The 24,345-nt window shown below is 41.2% G+C and overlaps 1 pseudogene; it reads right to left on the bottom strand.

Moving 5' to 3' along the window:
- Nucleotides 1-10,090: 10,090 nt before the first annotated feature.
- On the bottom strand, nt 10,091-12,600 carry LOC146628719 (uncharacterized; annotated as a pseudogene).
- Between the last annotated feature and the right edge of the window lie 11,745 nt (nt 12,601-24,345).

Below are 24,345 nucleotides of genomic sequence, written 5' to 3'. Positions count from 1 at the left end.
CAGGTTGCCAATTACAGGCTTTTGTGTACAGTTTTTATATAATCAGATTTCTTGATAATGGTTTGGATTTTTGTATAATGCATCCTTTGTTTTAGAGAACAGCAGGTTAGTCAGACACAGATGGTAGTGCTAAGGTGCTGAATGATAAATATCAGCTGGAGAATGCTGTTCTCTGTCTTTTGTGTGCACTGAAGACAACTGAAGTTGGAGTCTTTGAATGTGCCTCCCTCCACAGTCAAAGTGGACTATAGATGGCTTGCTTTCTGTTGTCACATGTGTGAAAGAAACAGTGGATACAAAACCGAATCCAGAGAGTTTCCAAGCTGTTTACTAAAGCACAAAATGATGTGTGAAACATTTCATCTCGCTCCATTTACTGCTCTACATGCCCATAGGCCACCTCAGCATTTCAAAGGGTGTGCTCCTGCGCATGCACACCTATCCCCTTCTGAGTACTACAGAAGTGAATTTTACAAAGTACGTAATGTTTTGTATACACAGTTTAGAGAAAGGTTTGAGTTGAGGGGAATGCAAATGATCAAAATCTGGAATCTTGGCTGCAAAAGCTATAATCAAGCTCTAATCACACTGCCTGAAAATACACCAAGTACAAATTAAAACAAACAAAATCCCCTGTTTAGCAGTGAAAGTATGGGTACTCTTAAGGGGATTGGGCCAGGAGACCTTGGCTTTTGATGAAGCACTCCACAGATTGCTTCCTGTTGTTCTTGTGTCATTCTTTTCAGAAGCTGAAAAGGGTTTTAGCAATCTCTGAAGGCTAAAAGGACAAATGTAGTAGTATTATGTCACAAACATGCTTTAATATAGTGTTGCTGTCTGTAACATACAAAAGGAGTGGCTAAACAAGTTTTGACATTAAAATAAGTGCTTAATCATTTTGCAGAAAGAAAAATAATTGTACCTTTAGTTGTTCTGAGCAGTGAATATGGCCAGACTAAGCTGAAGTGATTGGCAGGGGTACAAATAATTATGTATATATTTAAATATACTGACATATGATCAAGCTGCTTTGACTATGTGATGCTTTCTCAGAACAGAATATTAAATACTTTATTTATTTAATATTAATATTTAAGGTTTACTGATAACCTTGAACTGAGTATAGGCTCAGTTTGTCTACTTTGTCCACGTGTCCAGTGTTACTATTGTAAGTTTATATTTAAGGTTTAAACACTTTTAAATTAAAATATAAAAACGGGAAAAATACAATTTAGTCTTGGAGTTCTGTATTGCTCATACAATATTATTACTACATGAAAAAAATGTTGCATAGTTAGTAAAAAGTCAGAACGAAATGCTTAGTATTTAAACGCATCGTAATTTAGTATGTTATGATGGGAAATTGTAGAACACTGAAACAGACATGATGTTTTTCAAGGGATATTACTCACCTCCTTCTGTCAGGTTTACAGAAGCTAACAGCTTAACAATTACCCAAAGCATACAGTTGAGACAATGACTGGGTAAACTAAGGACAGATATCTCACTGTGTTTGATTGACCCAGGCAATGCTGAAGGCTAAACCCCAAAGAGCATCGTCAGAGACCTAAACACTGTATTTCACAGAAGCTTTCTTTCCAGTCTGAAGGAACTTGACAGAGGGAATGAATGGAATAATTTTCCAGTATGTTGTTGACTCCTGACTATTAAGCAAAAAAAGTTACAGAATTTAAGTGATGATTCTATTCTACTACACAGCCTGGTCTTAGAATTGATGTTTCCACATTTTTCTCCTGTGTCAACATTCGCTTTTCACAGGTGAGCTTAGCTGTGCCATGCAGCAGCTAGATCAGGCCGTCACTGCTTGTACATCCACAATGCATTTAAGTCTGCATTGATTGCTTGAATCATGGTGGGGTTTCAACTCAGCAGGAAGCCATAGCCCTGCTGGCTCCATGTGATTGGCACTCAGTGGAGTCCGTTAGTGGTGATGCCGAGCAGGACTCCTGCAGACCCTATCAAACACACTTCTCCCTGCATCAATAGCCCACTGACCAGTTTTTCATTACATGCCAAATGTGAAGGCTGAGGTGTCAAATGAATACAAAGCACTGCTTTGACAGAAGCTATAAATATGTGTATGTGTGGCAGCACAGCTGTAAGATCGTGCATGTCATTTGTCCAAAACGGTGTTGCAGTTCTCCTCACTTAAAATAAGTTTTCAATATTTAATATTATGTCCTGGAGCAACTCATAAAAAAATACATTAAATATAAAAACTTCAGTATTTGCGCACTACCCTGAAGCCTTCCATATTGTTGAGAATAATTTTTTTAACTATTTTTCTATGAATTTCAATTCACTGCAACTGTACATGTATTTAGGAACATACTCTGAACCTTTGTTTGCTCTGAAAACATCTCCACAAATCTTGAAGCAGTGTATCTGGTAATTAGAAATACAAAACAAAATAACAATAACAACAAAAATATGTTGTATGGTGAATTTGGGGAGCAAACACACAACAACACCAGGTGATAAACTATATAGAGGCCAGAGAGATGTTTTACAGATGCCCCTGATGGTAACAGTGTCTGGTTTGACACTGTGAGTTGATAATGCACCGAGATCACACTCTATGTGGGAGGAAGCACGAGTCCATTTCTGAATATAACCAGAAGGAAGACAGCTTGCATAGATGGTGCTCATTATTCTAAATACCCCTGTTTTTGTACGAGTGCCTGGTGAATGGTATGCAGTGAAACAGCAGTTAATTGTGAAGTTGCGAATCCACAGCAGGCATACTTCCAGTCAATACTGTGCCTACAGCTCAACTTTCAACTGTCACTCCAACCTGTATAGGCCTTTCTTATCGCCTACAGTGTGATTCATTCATGTTTGCCTGACACAGATGTCTCTCCCTTTTCTAACACAGAGTGATCAGGAATGCGAGTGTACCCTTTTTGCATGATTACAGACCATAAATACCTCTCTAGACAAGGGAAGTACATTTGTTGACCAGAGACCCAGCGGCATACAACTAGCCATGTATCCTAAAGCACACACCTAACTGCTGTTCCAATCATGTGACAGGAGAGGAGACAAGATAGTAGCCATTGATTTTTTCCCCTTGATACTGGCTGAAAGGAGCACCCTGACATATAATTGCACTGGGTCTGTGCCTCAGAGATTTTTAATATCATGAGCCAGCAGATAGGCTTTAGCGCTGAACGACTAATACGATATACACTATTCAAGTACCCTTGTAAACTGCATTCACACTTATTTGCCTCAAGGCAAACTTACATGCCTTAACTAGAAGTTTAGGTAGGTTTGTTTAAATGATATCTATCTATCTATCTATCTATCTATCTATCTATCTGTCTGTCTGTCTGTCCTTCAATTTGTAAAAAGAGTTTGTTGGCTGCTTTAGGATCTTACTGTCTTAGTGGTTTTATACAGTCCCTTTTCCTCATTATTTAAAATTGATGTAAAAACAAATGGCACATTAAATCACATGCTCTTATGTATTTTTTTTTAAAACACCATTGACTCTTTTTCTTCACATCCAGATATTGTGGATAAGTACGGTGGCCCCTAGAGACAAAGCACGTACAAACTCCAAAACACTTGCAAACTCCAAAACACTTGCAAATTCCAAAACACATGCAAACTCCAAAACACTTGCAAACTAAAAAACACATGCAAACTCCAAAACACGTACAAACTCCAAAACACATGCAAAATCCAAAACACTTGCAAACTCCAAAACACGTACAGACTCCAAAACACTTGCAAAATCCAAAACACTTGCAAACTAAAAAACACATGCAAATTCCAAAACACGTACAAATTCCAAAACACTTGCAAAATCCAAAACACTTGCAAACTAAAAAACACATGCAAATTCCAAAACACGTACAAATTCCAAAACACTTGCAAAATCCAAAACACGTACAAATTCCAAAACACTTGCAAATTCCAAAACACGTACAAGTTCCAAAACACTTGCAAAATCCAAAACACGTACAAATTCCAAAACACTTGCAAAATCCAAAACACGTACAAATTCCAAAACACTTGCAAATTCCAAAACACGTACAAATTCCAAAACACTTGCAAAATCCAAAACACGTACAAATTCCAAAACACTTGCAAAATCCAAAACACGTACAAATTCCAAAACACTTGCAAAATCCAAAACACTTGCAAACTAAAAAACACATGCAAATTCCAAAACACGTACAAATTCCAAAACACTTGCAAAATCCAAAACACGTACAAAACACAACGGAAGTGCTCCAGGACGCTAGGGGCAGTGTTGAGCTTTTGTTACCTAGTAACTACACAAGCCAGGAAGTACCAATGACCGGATTTGGGGTTTGCAGCCTTAAAGGCCGCATTTTAAGGCCGATTACGTCACAGTAAATGATGAGCGTTCTCTCTCTAGCTGGTATAAAGAAGGCTTTCCCAATTCAAAGGCTGCTCGAAATGCGGCCCTCAAATGCGTCCATAATTTCCCTGAATTTTAAGGATGGGTCGGTGTAGCCTTCATGGCCCAACATATCCCAGACTTCATAGTGCGGTGGTGGTGTGGATAATTTTGCCGAAAAAAAACGGTGGAAGCGGAGCGGAGGAAGTGTAAACTTTCAGAAGTAAGTACTGAATATTATGTCACTTATTTATGCGCAAATATTTTTTTAATGAAGAACATTAAACCATTATTGTTGGCCACATGTCGGGAAAGTTATGTGACATTAGTCATGTCTGTACTTTCAGAATTAACTTGGTTTTAAAGCCTTTACTTTAAAAAAATATATATAGTCGACCTTAATCTTACAGAGATTGTGATGATTTTGTGGATAATTAAAGTCAGTCATATATCCACAAACACAACAAGCTGAAAGTCAGTGATGCTGCTCGGTTTGCAGTCCTGAATATCACAGCACAAGGAAGATTCACTGCACTGTTAATGTTAGCTATGTTATATTGCTGCCTCTGTTCGGTGGTGTCGAGCCAAACGGACTTTAACGTGTGTTTGAACGAGCTGACGGTTCACTCGTTAAGCTGAAAGAAAGATGCTTTAATCACAGGAGTCACACATGTGTGTCCACTGTACCATCTGGGAACTCCTCTTGTTTCGTAATAACACAAACACTAAATCCTCCTTCTTTTGTGCTGTTTTGTAGCAGTATATACACCTGAGACTGTCACCTGTCTGTCTGTCCTGCACTCTCTCTCTGTTTCTTTCTCTCTGATTGTGTAATAAAAATATGAACATGTGTTTATAAGTCACACTTGTGTTTGAATCCTGCAGCTTATCACACATTTGATTTCCATGTGTGACAACTGCAAGTGTCCAGAGTGAGGACAGACTGAGGGACCCACTGCTGCACATCATCTGTGAGGCTTTGCACCCCTGATGATCCACCAGGACAAACTCAACAGTGTGTGAGGAAGAGGAGGAGGAAGAGCCAGCAGCAGCTGACAGATGGAGAGAATAGACAGACTGTTCCCTGTTTGTGAAGGACTGCTAGAAAAGTTTAAAATAACTAATTGTCTGTCCTGAATCAGTCTTATTAGGTAATGTTCAAATAATTTTATCATTCCAGTGTTTTCAGTGTGGGAGAAAGTACTCAGGGCCTTCAAGTTACACACTATGAAAGGCAGCAACAAGTGTAATATTCAGAAACCTAAAGTATGTATCAGCAGCAGAATGGAGCTAAAAACAAATGTTTGTTTCAGTTCTATGAAGCTTTGAGTATTTTGGATCAGTAGCACTGCTGTGTTTGTTGCATCATATTGCTGTAATTGTTTATATGCTTTATATATTCTGAGGTAAGTTGATCTATAGTGTTACATATTCTATAAGGATGTTATGTGTTTGTATACTTTCTGCCCAGTTTGACCCATTTAGCAGAAGTCAGCCTGTTTAAGGCTCTGATATCTATTCTGTATGACTTAAAGCAGTTATGACATGGTCTGATTTTCTCACCCAATAAAGGAATATTTCATATATCAGTCTACTCTTCATTTTATCAGAAACAGTTATCACAGCTCGTACATTTTCTTTTTATAAATATATGTAAGCAATGAGCCAAATTTAGTAATGCCAACATACTGAAGGAACAACATTTGTCTCTTATATATGATACACCTATATATGCACTGTCAAAGATACTTGTCTTTGAGTGAAGATTTAAGGTGATAAGACATATAAATAACTGCAACTTGAATCTGTACTGAAGCTCAGTATTTGACACAGAGTTCATGTTCACTGCTGTAATAGCTAATAATGATTAATATAATAACTAGAATATTGGCCATATTATATTTACATTACCAAAGTGATATGACTTTAGTCTCATGAACAACATCAGCTAATTCTTATTTACTAATTAATCTTGAAATGACTGTTCAGTACAGAAATGAAGCCCAAAAATCATGTTTTACTGTCCTGTGGTCTCAGCCTCAGATACTTATCAAATCACACAAAGCTCATGTAGAAACAAACAAACAAATGAACAAAATATGTTCTCCCTCATTTCTGTCAAACCAAGTTGTATGACACGTTTCCAGCGGTTAGTATCACGGTTGCTAGGCAACCTGGGAAGCGCGACGGAGACTAGACCGTCCCATACAGACAAACTTGCCGTTTATTTTGCAAATCGAGCTCAACACTGCCCCTAGCGTCCTGGAGCACTTCCGTTGTGTTTTGGAATTTGCATGTGTTTTTGAGTTTGCAAGTGTTTTGGAATTTGTACGTGTTTTGGATTTTGCATGTGTTTTTTAGTTTGCAAGTGTTTTGGATTTTGCAAGTGTTTTGGAATTTGCATGTGTTTTTTAGTTTGCAAGTGTTTTGGATTTTGTACGTGTTTTGGAATTTGCATGTGTTTTTTAGTTTGCAAGTGTTTTGGATTTTGCAAGTGTTTTGGAATTTGCATGTGTTTTTTAGTTTGCAAGTGTTTTGGGTTTTGCAAGTGTTTTGGAGTTTGTACGTGTTTTGGGTTTTGCAAGTGTTTTTTAGTTTGCAAGTGTTTTGGATTTTGCAAGTGTTTTGGAATTTGCATGTGTTTTTTAGTTTGCAAGTGTTTTGGGTTTTGCAAGTGTTTTGGAGTTTGTACGTGTTTTGGGTTTTGCAAGTGTTTTGGATTTTGCAAGTGTTTTGGAGTTTGTACGTGTTTTGGAGTTTGCATGTGTTCTTTAGTTTGCAAGTGTTTTGGAGTTTGCATGTGTTTTGGAATTTGCATGTGTTTTGGAGTTTGTACATGCTTTGTCTCTAGGGGCCACCGTAGGGATAAGGGAGAAGAACGATGGCCTTAATAGCTTCACGTGGGACCATCAAATGAAATGTATGCTTTCATAGCCTTTAAACTACCAACTATAATGTGCTTAGGGATTAAAATGGGCCAAAACAACACTTACGCATTTCAGCGCCTTCAGATAACGAGTAATTCAATCTGATAGGTAGATAAATCAGAATGCTTTATTCATCACTAGGGAAATTATGTAATAATAATTGATACAAAATACAGTTTAGCGAAGGTTAAACTCAGTAGTTAGAAGCATTGTGGCATAGTACATTATAGTATAGTACCGTGATCGATTGTCTTGTACTGTTGCAGAGCAGACTGTGGGATCCATGGTCACAGCTAGTTTTGGGGGAGAAGCAGAAGCATTACTGAAAAAAATTGCAATTGTAACCTGTGGGAGAGTTTTGCAGAAGTAAAAATTGCGGTATGACTTGTATAACTTCCAGCGAATCAAGCATTTAAAACCTTATATGTATGCAAGTCAGCAAACCTTTAAGCACTTTTTATCAGATTTGACTGGATATATATGCAGTTGTCATACCTCAATGACCATTGAAATGAAAGCTATTCTAGATAATGCTTTAATATAACCACCCAAATAAGTGCAAAAATGTGTTTTAATATGCCTGCTGACTCACAGGAATCGGTTCTGGAAGCAAAGTGGGAGTCATCAGTTTGAATTTAAGCTGATGATGTTCTTTAGTACACTTATACTCAGGGGTGCACATAAGTGGTCCGCAGGTGCACATTCACTGTCAAAATATGTACGCGTTTGCGTACATATAAAAGGCACTGTTTCTGTCCGCTAGAGTGGGATTTTCACGGCATATTCTGCACCACATCTCTGTGCGTTCATCATTTGTTTGAAGCCAGTTCACCTCCTGCAACCACTTTTCTGAGAGTACGCGCTTCTTTTGCGGTTCGGACTCCTTCTGACATTTCTTTGGAGGTCGAGAAACACCAAAGTAATTGCATTAAGGAGCTTGCTTCTTCGACATCTTTAAGAGTTCTAAACAAATGTCTGTCCACCTCCAGGAAATCTTATGTACTCAAACGCGCGTTGCAACTTCTTATCTGGTGCGCGTCTTTTATTTTGACATTGAATGCGCACCTGCGGACCACTTATGTGCAGCCCTGCTTATAGTGGTAAGGAGTTACAAAAAGAAAAAGTAGCCTGTGTGCACTCTAAGAAATAAAACGTTGGATTTAATTGACAAAGTTAAGGCAATCTTTTCCACAAAACCTGGTCAATTAAACATAAATCAATATGGTTGTTATCTGCAATTTCAATGGTGATGTATATCAGAAGTGAAATTGTTCTATAAAAGCAACAGCTTTCCTTTCATTGTTATTATTTAACACCATTAATTAGAATTTAAACACTTTGTTCATTTTATTAACTGTATTGCTTTAGGTTCAATTGACAATATTAATTTGAATTTAATGGCACCATTTAGATTGCGTTTTGGACCTAATTAATTTGATTAATTATGATTTAATTAATAGTTTCATCTATATGCTAAATGTTTAGGTATCAACAAAACAAGTCTAGAAAGGTTCCTGAGTTGTCATCTATACATTGTAATTAGGTGTTTGGACCTTTCAGAGGTCTTCAGCAAAGGTCTAACACTTAACTACAGAGTACAGGTGACAACTCAAAAACCTTTTTACACTTGCTCACGAGTTACCATTTATAACATTCAAGATCCTTGCACTTCAATAGAAAACTCTTACACTAAAGCTTACATAAAGTGTAAATGCAAAAAAAGGGTGCTGCATCAACAACTTTATTTACGGTGAGCCTTGACAAGGCAAAGCTTCTACAGGGAACAACACTGCATAAGGCAATATTAAATGCTTAAAGTGCATGACCAAAATTTAAACATTGGAAACAACTTTCCGAGTTTCAACAAAGTGACATTGTAGTGTGCCGTAAGATGTCAAATTCAATACAACTGTGATTATAGTCAGATCTGCAGATTTACCACAGCAACTTAAAAATCACTGTATAATGCAATTACAGTACAGAAAATAGTTAAGTGACACAAAAAGGTAAAAACGATTTAGTCCCCAGTTCCAAAAATCGGATTCAGAAATATAAGTTTTCTATTATATAATAAATTTTACAATAAAAAAATGCATATAGCAAATCTCAAAATATTCTTAATTAAATGCTAAGACCAAAAATCCAGTACTTAACTTGAGTACAGGTGAAAACCTTAGAACCTTTTCACATTTGTTTGCACATACACTTTAACATTTATAACACTCAAGATCCTTGACCTACAATGGAAACCTGGTACACGAGAACTAATATGAAGTGTAAATACAAAAAAAAAAAAAAAAAAAATTGTGTTGCTTTAACAACTTGAACAAAAGCCTTCAATGAGGCAAAGCTTAAACAGGGAAACAACACTGCATAATGCAACATTAAACGAAGTGTGTAAAATAAAATGTAAACATCTGAAACAACTTTCCAGTTTCAACTAAGTGACAGTGTAGTGAGGAGTAGGATGATTTCAGGATCTACAGTTGTAGGTCTGCAATGGCTACAGTCTGCAGAATTACCACAGCAACTCAAACTGAAGAAAATGTTGTGAAACAAGAAAATATATCCATCTGCGTAATTTTGTCCTCAGTTCCAAAAACTCAGTTTCTGAATTATGTTTTCTTTTCCACAATCAAAAGAGTAAATCTCCTAAATATTAAAAACTATGACAAAATATTTACAAACAAGGATCAACATATATATATTTATAAACTTTTAAATAGTAAAACAGAGCACTTATTTTGGGAGACATTTCAATCTAGAAGAGTCATTGCGTCTCCTTTTGGCAGAGTTTGTTCTTCAGCACTTGTATTTTGTTAGACAGTTTTTTGTCTTCCAGTCCCATGAGCACCTTCTGGAAGAACTCAAATGTGTAGCGAAGTGGCTTTGGGTAACTCAGATTGAGGCAGTAAATTAGCCCAAACAAAAGTGCACACCTGCTCGTCACATCGTGAAGATCCTGCAAGACTGTGCATCTCTCGATAATGATGCCAACATCTTTAAGGGAGTAATCAGGCTGTGCTCCTTCATGGATTATTTTATAAACACGCCAAATCCATCCTCTCAAGCTCTTCAGCTTCCATCACGTTGAAATCCTGAAAAGGACAGAAATATTTTAAATCCGTTGTATTTTGGTCCTTGCATCATCTATCTATTCACTCCATTTTAGTTAAAATGGTCCACACTATCTTAATTACACATATCCCTGAATGAGATTGAGGAGAACAGACCAAAGAAAAATGTGGATTTAAGACTATCACCAAATAAAGACCAAGAAGAAGATACATGAAACATGGACAGAGGGCAGAAGGAGTATGCATTAATAATATTATCAATATTCTGCTGACCAAGGTCATTTTCTTTAGTTTCGCATAAAACAATGTAAGTGAATGGAAACAAAATCCTAGTATTTCCCATGCACTTTATTGTTGTAAGCTAATTTAAAGAAAACTGATTGCTGCCAGAACAGGAGAATGCCTGGGCTTGTTTAGAAAATACATTTTTCAACTTACAAAACTCTGGGAATTATGACAGTCAAAATTTTACTGAGGGGTGGAATATCCCTTTAAAAATAAACTTACCATGTACTCTTTGATGAGATTTTCAGGGTTCTCATTCAGGTATATAATCACAGCTTTAAGGATGCATTCACGCTTCACTTCGATTCGGGAACTCTAAACAACAACACATGCAGCGCAATTACTTTTTTGAAGTTTTTAGAGACCCCCACAGAACTTAAGTCAATTTTTATTGTTTTTTAACCAATTCATAATTGTTTAAGTAATTTTAAACATGCTTTTTGCAAGCAAGTAGTTTTTTGTGTTAGAGAATGAGAAGCTTACCAATTCATTCCCATAAAGATTATAAGTTATGAGTCCAATTACACTGATTGCGATACATTGGGTCGTGGAAAATGCAGCTTTAGCGTGGTGTACCACCCGAAAGAAGGAAGATAAGTGTTGTTGCATAGGAGTACTGTTCAAAGGAATCAAAAACATTTTGATAGAGATTTCCAAAAATTAATGACAAAAAACTACACACTGTCACGTTAATATGAGGTATGCGGGCTACCACCACATTTGCAGTATTTATACCAAGTTTGAGTGAAAAAAAATAATCTACTGTGTCACTGAGTTGTGGCGAAATGTGAAATGTTGTCTGCCTTTGTCTTTTCTCAGTGTAGCTAATTATTCCTTTGGACAATTAATGAGTAACAAAAAAAAAGAAAAGAAAAGAAAAAAGCTACAATGCCAGCAACGGCACTTATGGCCTCTAGGGGCATGAGTTACTTAGTTCTGCTTTGTGTCAGGACCAAGTTCAGAATATAAGCCAAAAGCGAGATGAGAAGTATAACGCAGGAGAGAACAAGCATAAAATGACCCAAGAAAGTTAAAAATACAGGTTAATAACCAGACCTGTGATCAACCTGCAACTAATCTATTAGTTACAGAACATTATAACAAGACAGAATACCTGTGAAATTGCAGACAACGCTGCTGTGATCCGCCGCGCTGTTTCCCCTCCTTTTTTTCGTAGAATCTTCATCAACTGGTCAGAGTACTGGTCAAGACTGCTCATGAATGTGGACAGCAGTGGAACTGTGGTGATAACCTAAAAGACCAAATAAGAGAATTCAAAATGTAAAATTGCGTATTAAGGAAAAAGTAAATAATATGAAAGCATTAGGTACCTTCAACATGCACTTTTGGAGCACAGCTCAAATCTCCGCAGCTCCAAATTCCACAACCAGCAACCTGAGAGAAAAAGAAAAACAGAAAAAATTAATCGTGTACAGTGAGACACATGCAAAGGGGTAGCACAGAGATGGTCTAAACTTAAGAACAATCCTGTTTCTTTTAAAATGTATTAATAATACAAGTTAAATTTCAAATGCTCCAAAATTTCTATTACTCATTTCATAAATCTGTTCCTGTGAGCACGTTTACCATTATATACCGGAGCAGCCCAGTCTGTGAACGTGACCCACTTGCCCCCAAAAATAAAATCAAGTATACTGGGTGGCTAGTGCTCCGTTTGTATCGGTTTGTGCTGGTAAAATCCTCGTTTGTATCGCTAGGTGTCAAAGATATTACACTTTTATTTAATAGGTCATTCAGAGTTCACCCCCCCAAAGCAACACGAAAATGGCCCAAAATAGGTCAAAACATGCCACAAAATGCTCGGGTGCGAGCGAGCATTTCCTACGACTTCTACATCACCCGGACGCTCACTCGCGCCCGTAAGCACGGGGAGCGTGCTCGACGCCCGTGACGTCATCGCGGAAAAATAAAACATTAATAACCGGTTAACCGTAGCAGCACAAATGTTAATTTTACCGGCAAACAAGCACTAACCAAGCAGAGCATTTTGTGGCATGTTTTGGCCTATTTTTGGCCGTTGTCGTTTTGCTTTGGGGGGGGGCTCTTCAACTCTCAATGACCTATTAAATAAAAGTGCAATATCTTTGACACCGTAGCAAACAAACGGAGCAATAACCACCCAGTATACTTGATTTTATTTTTGGGGGCAAGCAGGGGTCACCTTCAGAGGTCTCTTTGAGACTTGATGCGCGAAGATATGCAAACTACGCAGCTAGCGGTTCTCTTCAGTGAAACAGAGTATGGACTCGTCGACAATCACTGCACATGTATCCCAATTCTTGTTCGGGCTAACGTTCTCCTAACTTGATAGTGCAATAAAACAAATAAAATAAGTGTGCTATTCGGAGTTCGAATGAAATTTTAAACGCAGATGGGACAATATGCAAATGAATGTTTCCAATGCTAGCAAAATGCTACAACCTACAGAACAGATACTGCCCACATATTTACCGGAAAAATATACGCCATATATTATCACAAAGTACTAGTTAAATTATATTCTATTAAAAATAGGAAGAAATTACCTTAACTCCAACGGATGAATCGTGATTAATCCCTCTTTCCAGACACGTGGCCAAAGCACACTGTGGCGTCGATGAAGAAGGTCAACGCGTATGCGCGAAGATTTTTTTTTCATTCTCTGCGCATGCTCAGAAAGGATGTGGAAAGGGCTCTTTGGATTTAATTAAATGTGTTCAATAAATTGGAAATATCAATATTATTTAACATTAAAACGGTATAGAATTAATTAAATCAAATTTAAAAAATATTAATTACACCCATAAGATTAACAATTTTAAGTATATTGAACATAAAACTAAGAATTAATTTTTAAAAAGCCCATGTTTCATTTCTTAGAGTGTGGAGCATGGATTTATACACTTCAGAACATTATTGGCTAAATCAAAAGAGCAGTAAACCTTGGAGCAGAAGCAGCAGGACAAGTCAGCTTACCACAGCATGTCTATAAAGAAAACAAATCTACTTCAGCTAGCAAAAGAAATTATTATGTGATTTCTTTCTTCTTCTTTTTTTGTGTCCCGTTTGGATCTTTAGCCATCAGAATTGTTGTCTTAAGGCCAAGAAAGATGCCAAGCGGATTTATTTTACCAAGTGGATCATCATGGCCTTGCCATATTGGTCCATTTGATTGACCTTTATTATACAGTAATTATGAATTTATTTTATTTTCAGTTGCTACAAACGGGACAGACATGAATGGGGGATAGGACAGGGAGAAAGAATGAAAGAAAGAGAGGGAGAGAAAGAAAACCAAAGGGGAGAGGAGACGGTGAGAGGGGGGGGGGGGGGGGAGAGAAAGAAAAAAAAAGAAAAAAGAAAAACAAACAAAACACCTGGATCACCTGTATGGAGAAAAAAAACAGAAGAGAAAGCAAACAACAAAGAGCGACATAATAAAAAAAACAGCACCATCACAATAAACTAGCTAGCAGTAGATATCAGTAGATAGTAAATAATAAACGATATTGTGCAGCACGCAAGATAGACAGCGCACAACGTGCTTTGAAGCAGCAGCCAAGAAAGCTGTAGTCCGCGTCTGTGAACACCCGTGTGTACACCTGTGTGCACACCTGTGTGGATCAGCATGCTTGTATTCCAAAGGTTTCTCCATGTAACGATCTGCTAGGGAGTGTGGGGAGCCATAGCCCCGTCCTCCAGGGTATGAAGCAGGTATGGAGGAGATCCAGGCCCCAGACATCCAGAGGCCCCAGAGTACGAGGACCCGAGGAGGACCACCAAAAGGGGGGGAACCGTGCCACCCTCCTGGGAAGAGCTGAGTAGAGCCCCACGGAGCAGATGCCAGAGGGGGTTGCAGTGGCGTGCCCGCGGGCTCTGCCGGCAGGCAGCTGTGCCAGAGAGGACCGAGCTTCAGGCCCAGAGGCCTGAGGGCATCCCACCCCCGGAAGGAGCCCAGCTGGGCCACAGGCGCCCGGCCCCGCCAATCGGCCACCAGGAGTGAGCCGGTACATACATGAGCGCCCAGCTCATGTATGTACCGGCTCAGTGATTTATTTCTAAGTGGGTCATTTCCCTGCACTGTATTGCTATAATGGGACTGCCAACCACCTGCCAAATCCCACAGCCCAGTTACCATTATTTTGGATGTATGTGGGAAATATGTGGGCACCAATTCTGAGCCTAAACCTATGTTCTTGCTGTGATTTGTATAAAACTTCAAAGAAACTGCTTTACATATGCATTATTCAGCTGGTGCTCCCTGTCCATTTTTGTCAAATACTCTCCTTTTCAATCCAAATTTTCAAAATTTAAGGTTTGCTTTTATATTTTATCCATAAATTCATAAGACACACCTACACTGCCAAAAGCAAGATTGATATAATCTCTTTTGGTAATCACACATTTTTATAGACACGATTCATCTACTGCTATTCCTGAGGATGAAAGTACAAGCAATGCAGGAGATTAGAGACACTGTAATTTCATGAAATATACTAATTTATTCATAGTGCAGCTATGGTGGTTTATGGGTTTGTTTGTTGTTGTTGTTTTCATTTTTCTTGCAAGAAAATAGATAGATATACTTACAGTGCATTTAGTGATGTTTCTAAAACAGAATATCTGTTTTATGTTTATTTCTCTTAAACAAAAACACAGCTCTTGGCAGCAACTTTGTTGATCAACGGGTCTCTTAAGGACTTCTTTAGCATTTCATGGAAGGCATTGTGAGCCAATTTTTAGAGTTTAGTCTTTTCTTCTTAACAAAGACAGAATGAAGCAAAAGGAAAATCGTGGACATTTTTCAAACACTGGCATCAAGGAGACCAGAACATTCATAGTATATCACTATACTATGAATTAGCCTTGGCAAGTCAGTGTTTTGTCAGTAAAAGTTAGACTGAGGTAAAATGTCTCTATCTGACCTCACAGTCATGGAACAAGGATATTGCAACCAGTGAATTTAAAACATTATCAAATGCCAAAACATTGAGATAAATTTAATGGAAACCATTTCGTTTCTCATGCTGAGCTTATTACAAATTGGGAATATGTGCAAAAATGGGAATATGTGCAAATCAATACACCAAATGGGCGAAAGTACTGGACAACATATCCATTGCACAATTATGAATCACTTAATATGATAAGGAGATTCTGCAGGTCATTAATGTATAAAATTAAAATAAAATGTATTTTTAGTGACACAAGATACAAATATTGAAGCAAGATGTATAATTAGAATTATTTATAATAAATATGAATAAATCATTGCAATTTCTTTAACCATAAAGAATAACTAAATCCTTCAGGACAATGTCACATCAATGCACTGAACTCACTATGTTATCCACCTAACAGCCTCCACATGTTCTCACTGTAATTTCCCCCCTTAGGAATGAATTTATGCTGCACCAACCTGAATGTTTGCAGGGAAATCAAACACATTTCACTCGCAGTACTCGAGCTGACTTGAATGACGACTTGTACGCGCTGACTCAGCGCCCTCACAACAACCAACACATCATCCTCCACGGCCGTATTTCGTACAGGTCCACAAGTACCGCTGCTTCGCCTCTGAACGAAATCGGTCTCTATACAGTCCATTCTCTTTTGAGCTGCTTTTAGCATCTTGTAATCGTCGTCCCAACACAGTGTGTTTGTTTTGATTCGTAGACCCCGAAAATGGTGCCGCGCTCCCACAATGCATTGCGGCGTGACGTCAACTCCAAAGCCCTCTTAGAGCTGCTTGCTCTGTAACCTTATGTCATCTACCACTCATTCAATGATTTACAGCATTTCCCAATCACTTCCCTTTTTTTCTAAAAGATCACTTACAGCTGATTGTGGAATATCATGAATTTTATGAAGTGACTTGTTGCAAGTTGATAATCTCAAGTTCAATGACCTCTTTAGAACAACTCATCCATGCTTTTTGTTCCACTTATTTGGGTTCGGGTCATGGGGGCAGCAGTCTGAGTAGAGAAGTACAGACTTTCCTCACTCTGGGGACCTCTTGGGGAGGGGGGCATCCTAGTCACATGACTGAACCACCTCTGCTATATCTCCTTTCAATGTGGAGGAGCAGCTGCTCTACTCTGAGTCTGTTTCGAATGACTGAGCTCCTCACATGATCTCCAAGTGAATAATTACGCACACCCCACTTTTCAGTTATTTATTTGTAAAAAGTGTTTGGAATCATGTATGATTTTCGTTCCACTTCTCACGTGTACACCACTTTGTATCGGTCTTTCACGTGGAATTCCAATAAAATTGATTCATGTTTGTGGCTGTAATGTGACAAAATGTGGAAAGGTTCAAGGGGGCCGAATACTTTTGCAAGCCACTGTAAACTGGAATCAGCTGTAGCAAGTGCAGGAAAAAAAAAAACATGTTTGTTTGATTGTCTTTTTTTTTTCTGTCCACCCCAACTGCAGATCACTGAAAAACCTTTGTAACCCAAATAATTACATAATTGTTTTTGAACTGTAATTGCGGAATGTACAGTAATAAATTGCTTTATTGCATTATTGAAAATGTATTGTAATTACAGCAGAGTAATATGTTACTTCCAGCACTGCTCTACGGTAGCCCCTAGAGACAAAGCACATACAAACTCCAAAACAATTGCAAATTCCAAAACACATGCAAACTCCAAAACACAACGGAAGTGCTCCAGGACGCTAGGGGCAGTGTTGAGCTTTTGTTACCAAGTAACTACACAAGCCAGGAAGTACCAATGACCGGATTTGGGCTGTATCCCAATTCAGGGTCTGCAGCCTTTGTCACTACCCGATCCGTACCGGAAACCCGATCGGTACCCCGCATGCGCGAAAGGTTTCTACTTCCGGTCGTAGCGTTTTACGATAGTTATGGGTCAGAGTATCTGTTAAGATGTTAAGAATAACAAGTATATCTTAAAATGTTTGCAATAATGAAGCATTTCAGTACAATGTAGACAAAAACGAAAAATAAAAAGAAAGTTACGGATCAGGACTCTCCGATCCTTACTGCGCATGTGTAAAGTCTGACCGTACAAATCGTGTCTACCCGATCCGTACCGCGCATGTGCAGATGTTTTTTTTCTTCTTCTGTTCCTTTAATGGCAGTTTACTCCCCAGTGTACGAGGATAGCGCCACCTGCTGACCGAGCAAATAAACCCTATTATAAACTGAATTATCGTCATTACAAACGTGTGTTAAATTTGATTTAGTGATAGTCGAGTGTGTTTATGCTTGTCTGTGAGGAAAGGATTGTTGGATCACTGTCAATTGTCAGTAAACACTTCATCTGGCTGATGAATCTACACGTGAGATATTACAAAGTCTGCATTATTAACTCTGTAATTAGGCGCCATTCTTCTTATTTTACAGCACTGTTGCTCAATCGGGGGACGCTCTCTGTTGAGGAGAAAAGCATGAATTTCTTTGTATACGGATTATCCATTGTTTAAATGTCACGGTAGTCGAAAAGGAGGGAGAGCTGTTGAGAAATGCTAGGAGCTAACTGGGCGCTAACCGTATCATTCAAATATATTGAATGTCGCAATGTTGGCAAAGAGAGGAAGTGACGTAAGATTTGCGCATGCGGGGTACCGATCGGGTTTCCGGTACGGATCGGGTAGTGACAGCCTTAAAGGCCGCATTTTAAGGCCGATTACGTCACAGCGACACGACGAAGGCTGTCCAAATTCAAAGGCTGCTCTAAATGCGGCCCTCAAATGCGTCCTTAATTTCCCTGAATTTTAAGGATGGGTCAGTGTAGCCTTCATGGCCCAACATATCCCAGATTTCATAGCGCGGCGGTGGTGTGGATAATTTTGCCGAAAAAAACGGTGGAAGCGGAGACGCCAAAGAATAAACTTTCAGAAGTAAGTACTGAATATTATGTCACTTATTTATGCGCAAATGTTTTTATAATGAAGAACATTAAAACATTACTGTTGGCCACATGTCGGGAAAGTTATGTGACATTAGCGATGTTTGTACTAACTTGGTTTTAAAGCCTTTACTTCAAAATATACGCCGTTCAATAGTTGACTTTAATCTTACAGAGAGTGTGATGATTTTATGGATAATTAAAGTCAGTCATATATCCACAAACACAACAAGCTGAAAGTCAGTGATGCTGCTCGGTTTGCAGTCCTGAATATCACGGCACAAGCAGGATTCACTGCACTGTTAATGTTAGCTATGTTATATTGCTGCCTCTGTTCGGTGGTGTCGAGCCAAACGGACTTTAACGTGTGTTTGAACGAGCTGACGGTTCACTCGTTAAGCTGAAAGAAAGATGCTTTAATCACAGGAGTCACACATGTGTTCACTGTACCATCTGGGAACTCTTCTTGTTTCGTAATATCACAAACACTGAATCCTCCTTCTCTTGTGCTGTTTTGTAGCAGTGTATACACCCGAGACTGCCACCTGTCTGTCTGTCCTGCACTCTCTCTCTGTTTCTTTCTCTCTGATTGTGTAATAAAAGTATGAACATGTATTTATAACTTACACTTGTGTTTGAATCCTGCAGCTTATCACACATTTGATTTCCAAGTGTGACAACTGCAAGTGTCCAGAGTGAGGACAGACTGAGGGACCCACTGCTGCACATCATCTGTGAGGCTTTGCACCCCTGATGATCCACCAGGACAAACTCAGCAGTGTGTGAGGAAGAGGAGGAGGAAGAGCCAGCAGCAGCTGACAGATGGAGAGAATAGACAGACTGTTCCCTGTTTGTGAAGGACTGCTAGAAAAGTTTAAAATAACTAATTGTCTGTCCTGAATCAGTCTTATTAGGTAATGTTCAAATAATGTTATCATTCCAGTGTTTTCAGTGTGGGAGAAAGTACTCAGGGCCTTCAAGTTACACACTATGAAAGGCAGCAACAAGTGTAATATTCAGAAACCTAAAGTATGTATCAGCAGCAGAATGGAGCTGAAAATAAATGTTTGTTTCAGTTCTATGAAGCTTTGAGTATTTTGGATTAGTAGCACTGCTGTGTTTGTTGCATCATATTGCTGTAATTGTTTATATGCTTTATATATTCTGAGGTAAGTTGATCTATAGTGTTACATATTCTATAAGGATGTTATGTGTTTGTATACTTTCTGCCCAGTTTGACCCATTTAGCAGAAGTCAGCCTGTTTAAGGCTCTGATATCTATTCTGTATGACTTAAAGCAGTTATGACATGGTCTGATTTTCTCACCCAATAAAGGAATATTTCATATATCAGTCTACTCTTCATTTTATCAGAAACAGTTATCACAGCTCGTACATTTTCTTTTTATAAATATATGTAAGCAATGAGCCAAATTTAGTAATGCCAACATACTGAAGGAACAACATTTGTCTCTTATATATGATACACCTATATATGCACTGTCAAAGATACTTGTCTTTGAGTGAAGATTTAAGGTGATAAGACATATAAATAACTGCAACTTGAATCTGTACTGAAGCTCAGTATTTGACACAGAGTTCATGTTCACTGCTGTAATAGCTAATAATGATTAATATAATAACTATACCTACCTTATCGTGGTGGAGGGGTTTGTGTGTCCCAGGGATCCCAGGGGCTATGTTGTCTGGGGGCTTTTGCCCCCTGGTAGGGTCTCCCATGGCAAGTTGGCCCTGGGTGAGGGACCAGACAAAGAGCGATTCATAAGACCCTTATGAAAAGGACACCGAGGGAACAGTTTACCCTGCCCGGGATAGGGTTACCGGGGCCCCGCCCTGGAGCCAGGCCCGGGGAGGGTGCCCGAGGGCGAGCGTCTGGTGGCAAGAAGAGTTCCCAGATGGTCCCACAGCCCGAAGAGGAGACATGGGCCCATCCTCCCGCAGGCCCACCACCCGCAGGAGGCGCCATAGGGGTCGGGTGCATTGTGTGCCGGGTGGCGGCCAGGAGCGGAGGCCCTGGCGGAATGACCCCCGGCTGCCAAGACTGGCAATAGGGACATGGAATGTCACCTCTCTGGTGGGGAAGGAGCCTGAGTTAGTGCGTGAGGTTGAGAGGTACCGGCTAGATATAGTCGGGCTCACCTCTACACATGGCTTGGGCTCTGCAACCAGTCTCCTGGAGAAGGGCTGGACTCTGTCTCAGTCTGGAGTTGCCCCTGGTGAGAGGCGGCGGGCTGGGGTGGGTATCCTAATATCCCCTCGGCTTGCTGCCGGTACGTTGGGGTTTTTCCCGGTGGACGAGAGGGTTTGTTCCCTGCGCCTTAGGGTCGGGGAACGGGTCCTGACTGTCATCTGCGCTTATGCGCCGAGTGGCAGTTCAGAGTACCCAGCCTTCTTAGAGTCCCTGGGGGGGGGGGGGGGGGGGGGGGGGTGCTGGAGGGTGCTCCACCTGGAGACTCTGTTGTCCTGCTGGGAGACTTCAATGCTCACGTGGGTAACGACAGCGAGACCTGGAGGGGCGTGATTGGGAGGAACGGCCTCCCTGATCTGAACCCGAGCGGTGCTCTGTTATTGGACTTCTGTGCTAACCACAGTTTGGCCATAACGAACACCCTGTTCGAACATAAGAGTGTCCATAAGTGCACGTGGCACCAGGACGCTCTAGGCCGTAGGTCGATTTTGTAATCGTATCACCAGACCTGCGACCATATGTTCTGGACACTCGGGTAAAGAGAGGGGCTGAGCTGTCAACTGATCACCACCTGGTGGTGAGTTGGATCAGGTGGCGGGGGAGGACGCTGGACAGACCTGGTGCACCTAAACGCGTAGTGAGGGTGTGCTGGGAACGTCTAGCAGAGGCCCCAGTCCGCGAGATCTTCAACGCACAGAGCTTCGACAGCATTCCGAGGGAGACTGGGGACATTGAGTCCGAATGGACCATGTTCAGAGTCTCCATTGCCGAAGCTGCTGCATTGAGCTGCGGCCGCAAGGTGGTGGGTGCCTGCCGTGGTGGTAATCCCCGAACCAAATGGTGGACACCAGAGGTGAAGGGAGCCACCAGGCTGAAGAAGGAGTCCTATCGGGCTTGGTTAGCCTGTGGGACTCCGGAGGCAGCCGACAGGTATCGACAGGCCAAGCGGAATGCGGCTCGGGCAGTGGCTGAAGCAAAAACTCGGGTGTGGGAGGAGTTCGGAGAGGCCATGGAAAAAGACTTTCGGACTGCCTCGAAGAGATTCTGGCAAACCGTCAGACGTCTCAGGAGGGGAAAGCGGTGCTCTACCTGCACTGTGTATAGTGCTGGCGGAGCGCTGCTGACGTCGACTGAGAAAATTGTCAGGCGGTGGAAGGAATACTTCGAGGACCTCCTTAATCCCACTGACACGTCTTCCGAGGAGGAAGCAGAGTCTGGGGATGAGGGGAATGGCCCGCCAATTTCCGGGGGCGAGGTCACTGAGGCAGTTAAACAACTCCTTGGTGGCAGAGCCCCTGGTGTTGATGAGGTCCGCCCCGAGTTCCTGAAGGCTCTGGACGTTGTAGGGCTGTCCTGGTTGACACGCCTCTGCAATGTTGCGTGGAGATCAGGGGCAGTACCTGTGGACTGGCAGACCGGGGTGGTGGTCCCCATCTTTAAGAAAGGGGACCGGAGGGTGTGTTCCAACTACAGGGGGATCACACTCCTCAGCCTCCCTGGGAAAGTCTATGCCAGGGTGCTGGAAAGGAGAGTTCGTCCGTTAGTCGAACCTCGGATACAGGAGGAACAATGCGGTTTTCGTCCTGGTCGCGGAACACTGGACCAGCTCTTTATCCTCTCCAGGATACTTGAGGGTGCATGGGAGTTTGCCCAACCAGTCTACATGTGTTTTGTGGACTTGGAGAAGGCATTCGACCGTGTCCCTCGGGGTGTCCTGTGGGAGGTGTTGCGGGAATATGGGGTGTCTGGCCCATTGCTACGGGCCATTCGATCCCTATACAACCGTTGCAAGAGCTTGGTTCGCATTGCCGGCAATAAGTCGGACTCGTTCCCGGTGGGTGATGGGCTTCGCCAGGGCTGCCCTTTGTCTCCGGTTCTGTTCATAATTTTTATGGACAGGATTTCTAGGCGCAGCCAAGTGGCGGAGGGCTTTCGCTTTGGTGGCCTCAGAATCTCATCTCTGATTTTTGCAGATGATGTGGTTCTGTTGGCTTCATCGGGTGAAGGCCTCCAGCTCGCACTGGAACGGTTCGCAGCCGAGTGTGAAGCAGCGGGAATGAGGATCAGCACCTCCAAATCTGAGGCCATGGTTCTCAGCCGGAAAAAGGTGGAGTGCCCACTCCGGGTCGGGGATGAGTTCCTGCCACAAGTGGAGGAGTTCAAGTATCTCGGGGTCTTGTTCGCGAGTGATGGGAGAAGGGAGCCGGAGATCGACAGACGGATTGGGGCTACAGCTGCAGTAATGCGGACGCTGCACCGGTCCGTCGTGGTGAAGAGGGAGCTGAGTGTAAAAGCGAAGCTCTCAATTTACCGGTCGATCTACGTCCCTACCCTCACCTATGGCCACGAGCTGTGGGTAGTGACCGAAAGAACGAGATCGCGGATACAAGCGGCGGAAATGAGCTTCCTCCGAAGGGTGGCTCGCCTCTCCCTTAGAGATAGGGTGAGAAGTTTGGCCATCCGGGAGGGGCTCAGAGTAGAGCAGCTGCTGCTCCACATCGAAAGGAGCCAGCTGAGGTGGTTCGGGCATCTGACAAGGATGCCCCCCGGGCGCCTCCTGGGTGAGGTGTTCCAGGCATGTCCCACCGGGAGGAGGCCCCGGGGCAGACCCAGGACACGCTGGAGAGATTATATCTCTCGGCTGGCCTGGGAACGCCTTGGTATTCCCCCGGACAAGCTGGAGGAGGTGGCTGGGGAGAGGGAGGTCTGGGCCTCTTTGCTTAGGCTGCTGCCCCCGCGACCCGGCCCCGGACAAAGCGGATGAAGATGGATGGATGGATGGATGGATGGATAATAACTATAATATTGGCCATATTATATTTGCATTACCAAAGTGATATGACTTTAGTCTCATGAACAACATCAGCTAATTCTTATTTACTAACTAATCTTGAAATAACTGTTCAGTACAGAAATGAAGCCCAAAAATCATGTTTTACTGTCCTGTGGTCTCAGCCTCAGATACTTATCAAATCACACAAAGCTCTTGTAGAAACAAACAAACAAATGAACAAAATATGTTCTCCTTCATTTCTGTCAAACCAAGTTGTATGACACGTTTCCAGCGGTTAGTATCATGGTTGCTAGGCAACCTGGGAAGCGCGACGGAGACTAGACCGTCCCATACAGACAAACTTGTCGTTTATTTTGCAAATCGAGCTCAACACTGCCCCTAGCGTCCTGGAGCACTTCCGTTGTGTTTTGGGGTTTGCAAGTGTTTTGGAGTTTGTACGTGCTTTGTCTCTAGGGGCCACCGTACTGCTCTGAACAAAATTGACTTCACGACACAATCTTGCCAGTTACTGTAGCTATTTAGTTTTCCACTTTTTAAAAATGTTTGCAACCTTTGCATAAGAGCTGCTTCTGTTGCTTTAGTAGCATCCATAAGGTTTGTGCCTTTAACACATTTTTTGTTGCTTGTGTTTACTTTTACACTCTAAGACAAAAATAAAAAAACAAACAAACCCCCTCCCCACATGCTGTGCACTACTTCCAATGACCTACTGGTCAGAGGAGCTACAACCTCATTTTAGGATTGCTTGGGTGCCTTGCCCCCCCCTGCTCACTCCTATGCCT

This window comes from Diplotaxodon limnothrissa, linkage group LG7 (assembly GCF_057381915.1).
Source record: "Diplotaxodon limnothrissa isolate DT_005_m linkage group LG7, D_limnothrissa_male_GT1.1, whole genome shotgun sequence".
Taxonomy (NCBI): domain Eukaryota; kingdom Metazoa; phylum Chordata; class Actinopteri; order Cichliformes; family Cichlidae; genus Diplotaxodon; species Diplotaxodon limnothrissa.
The sequence above is the reverse complement of the archived record's forward strand: the minus strand, read 5'-3'. Positions and strand labels throughout refer to the sequence as shown.